This window comes from Protomyctophum parallelum (genome assembly GCF_964188405.1).
Source record: "Protomyctophum parallelum genome assembly, chromosome: 9".
In the NCBI taxonomy this organism is placed as follows: Eukaryota; Metazoa; Chordata; class Actinopteri; order Myctophiformes; family Myctophidae; genus Protomyctophum; species Protomyctophum parallelum.
The window spans coordinates 41178533-41182899 of record NC_139706.1 but is presented as its reverse complement, the minus strand read 5'-3'; positions in this window follow the sequence as shown (position 1 = coordinate 41182899).

The window sequence follows — 4367 nt, the reverse complement described above, 5'->3', positions numbered from 1 at the left end:
CGGGGAAATGGCGTGCATTTCTTTTCCCAAAGGTCACCGTTCTGCACCGCACGGCCTTATCCACCAAACATCCCGGCTTTGTCTGGTTTCGGCTCCATATTCTTGTGGCCATGACAAGTGACGTGCACATGCAGGCCCCACAGCAATTAAATCTGCGAAACAGTGTTTCCACTAATGGATCACATTTCTTTGTTCACCGTATTGATGAGACAAAGTGGTCCCACGAGGTGCACTACAGTAGACTGGAGTGTGCGGGAGATGCAATCGACATGTAGGGGCATACAGTATTATACCACTCCCACCCCTGCACACGTACACACACACACACACACACACACACACACACACACACACACACACACACACACACACACACACACACACACGTAAGGTTGCCAGTTCGAACCCGGGCTCCCCCAGAGTTACTGTCGAAGTGTCCTTGAGCAAGACACTGAACCCCTAATTGCTCCCGATGTGCTAGTTGGTGCCTTGCATGGTTTCCGCTGCATGAATCGGTGTATGAATGTGTGTGTGAATGGGTGAATGTAAATGATAAAGGCGCTATATAAATGCACCATTTACCATTTACACACACACACACCTTTCTAATACTATATTTGTGAGGACATTCATGAATGCCATTTTTACAATTTCTTGACATTTTAGCCCTATAAACCGGAAAGCCAAGAACAGCCGATCTACAAGCTCACACCACGTTGCCCTACAGCGCGTCGTAACTCCAAAACGTGCACGCACACACACGCACACACACGCACGCATATTCACAGTAATAACTCTTGTGAAGACCAGGACAATATGTCTACTTCTAAATTGTTACTATACCCGCGGGGAGGTTTGGCCCTCACAAGTACAGAAATACATGCTCTCCCACACTGTCACACACACACGCACACGCACACGCACACACACACACACACACACACACACACACACACACACACACACACACACACACACACACACACACACACACACACACACACACACACACACACACACGCACCCTCCTTAATGAGACCAGACATCTCCTCGGATTGCCATGGTGTGATCCGGGGACGTCAGAGGAAATCTCATCAGAGACGGAACCCATGCTGCTAGATTGCATTCAGGGCTCATTGATGCATTTGGCTTCAACACTTACTCATTCTCGACATGTCAAATAGTACGGCCCGCTTGGTCAAGTGGAAGGCAGTGCATACATGGCCGCTGTTGACAACAACGCCTTATAGGTCAGCCATTCTGACTGATCTTCATCAGAGCAGATACATAAAACTAAAGTAATAAAACTTGGCTGATTATTATAACATGACATTTGCGTGTAACATAAAGTGGTCAGGAGGTACACTCACATCCCGGGCTAATTCAACGGGTGCTCAAACAAAAAAGAACAGACTGCAAAAGAAAGAATAAGTCTGCACACCGTTTTGAAAGCTTTATTTACCAAGGCAGGGTAAAAATCACAACTTTCGGCCTCTGTGGCCTTCGTCAGGTATTGTCAAATACCTGATGAAGGCCACAGAGGCCGAAACATGACATTTAAAAATGGTTCATGGGGAAATGAACCTTCTAGAAATCTTGGACTACAGTTATGCACAGAGCTTATTTACGTCCACCAAGCTTGGTCCTGCCTAGTAATTTGAGCAGAATTTTGTTTGTAATTAGGCTCTATGCACAGCACCTATATTGGAAAGAAATTGGGCCTCTTCTTATACTTTCCTCACAGGTGTTACCAATGATACCAATGAAGGCTGTGTTCCATTCTGGCATGGGCGACAATCATGGGGGTACGCCCCCTCCCCAAAGTCACATGTGAGATGTGACCCCCCGCAAAATTAGGAGTAATGAGTTTAATTTGAATACCGTTCCCCGGATTCCTTCACCAATTTGTCCCAGTACTGTATTCCCTTCTCTCTTGATTGTTATTTTTGCATTGCTTTTTTGTACCTTCGATGTGGGCTGCAGTTATGAGCAAGCGGATACAACGCTGCATTGCAACATTAAGTCAATTCTCAAGTCCTGTCATAGTGGATTATGTGCTCTTGTTTAAACATAAAGTGGAGTGCATTATCGGCCTGTAAGTCGGCCTGTAAGTCGGCCAGGGATGCCTGAGGCATTTGACCAAGCTTCCGTATTTGACAGGGTGAATGGGTCGGTTTGTTGATAACAGATGGCAGAAATCGGCTTAGGAACTCAGTAATGAAATCCAAGACCCAATTTCCCAGTTGGAACCACTGATTCTCCGTTGGGTAAAGCCAAGTGTTTCCCTTGCTTAATGCACTGGACTGACAGGGTGTGGGAGGTGTGAGTTTCCTATCTTATTTTTCTCACCACATGAAGAGCATGTGTAAGATGTCTCACTTACGAGGCTCCACACCTCCGCCTCTGCATGTACATGTGCGTGTGTGTGTGCATGCGTGCATTCGCACTCGCGACTGGTGTGCGTGCGTTCATGTGAGTGTGTGCTCGCGTGCACGCGTTTCTGGGTTATTCTGTATGCAGCAACACACAGTTGAATTGTGCATTGTGCTGCCATGTTCAGCTCTGTGGGCAATTACCTGACCAACGGACCATTTTTTTTCCCACGTTCAAACGCAGCAAAATAGCTAATGCATTCTGGGGCATTATCAAGGGTGCAATAATCACACATCCCCCAGCAAACACACTCCCTCGACAGATATGTTGCACAGCCATTTAGTATGCTTTTTGTGGGTGACACTGCTGTATTGTAACATTAGGCTACTGTACACTGTATAGTATCTTTGCATCTGAGCTATTGCTCTGGCTCTGGTTCATGGTTCATTAACAGGCTCAAGGTTTTATTCTAGTGAAAAGTATGGAGCAGAATGAATGGAGTCAGCAAGGGTTATCTGTGCCATTGGCAATTTATGCCACAAAGCAGCCACTTTGTGCAAACCTTTAACATTGTCACGCAGAGAATGTGACTAATTCCACTGACACCAATTAGGCTAAACTCTAATTACTTCCATTAACCAACAGATTAATTCAGAGCCAAGCGTGATAATACCCCTTCTAATTCAAGAACGATGTACTATCATTTATACAAGGTATGGCCTACGGTTAATGACTTTGAGAAATTGTTCTCATGGGGCATCATTTCAGCTAAATCGAAATAGATGATTCCTTCAACATCTATCTGATGATTTCCTGTAGGCCTATAGTATTGTCTATAGTATGTAGTATGTCTTGTTGAATTGAATTACATATTTGATATAGGACCACAATGGAACCTCGGGGCCTTTTGTGTTATCCTTTTAGCATTAGTAATATAACTGTACCTCTTAAAACTGTTAATAAAGTATTCTGACCTAGTGGTTAAGGTGCATATAAAGCTTGATTCTCGAGTCCCACTGCCCTTGAGTCCCTGTTTCCTGTCACTCTTATGTAGGCTACTATCCATTAAAGCCCCAAAAATTTAACATTTCAAATTACATTATACAAGAAAAAAGAAAATAAATTGTCACTACTAAGAAGTAGGGAAAATAGCAGATCTACTACCTCACAAAGTGTCGCTTCGCAGGACGATGTGAGCTTGTAGATCGGCCATTTTCACTAGTTTGGATCCTTGGGAGACATGGGTGCATTTGTTTGGTCCGATAGGCATTAGTCCGATACCCTACCCTAAACCTAAACCTAACCTCAAATGAAGCCAAGGGTTAGTTTTAACCTGCCACGCATGTTAAATGTCAAGTTAACCGTCGATTTAATTCAATTCAAATTCAATTCAAAAAATAATCAATGTAGACTAATTGATGGAGTAATCGATAATAACTTAATTGATAGTTGTAGCCCTAATTGTATGATGAAGCAATGTTGTCAGCTCCCAGCTCCCAGCTCCCCATTGTAGGCTACCGCTTCCCGCAATGAGATAGAGTGGCTAGCTGAGACAGAGCAGATCAGAGGCAGGAACGTAGGGACGTGCAGCTAGCCACTCTCTGTGCGGGAGGCGGTACAATCCAAAAACGGTCAAAAACGGTCAAAAAAATTTAACAGAATACTTAACGGCATCTGCACCAAATTAAATTTCTCCCACGTTTCCATTGTCTCCTATAGCCTCTTTATGCATCTTTTGAAACATCTCACCACCACCACAAGGCCGCAGCACGGCCTGAATGGAGGGTATGTACATCTGCCTACCATAGCGTGTGGAAGAAATGCACAGGGACCCTTAGCCGCAATTTGCAACTCTAGATTTTTTTATAATGGGATGAATCTAGAGTTGCAATACCCTCCATTGACTCCCCACTCATCTTTTTTGGTTTGCGATCTGCTTGTCTTAAACGACGTTAAACTCACCAACATGCAGCTGTAGTCCAAGCTTGAATTAT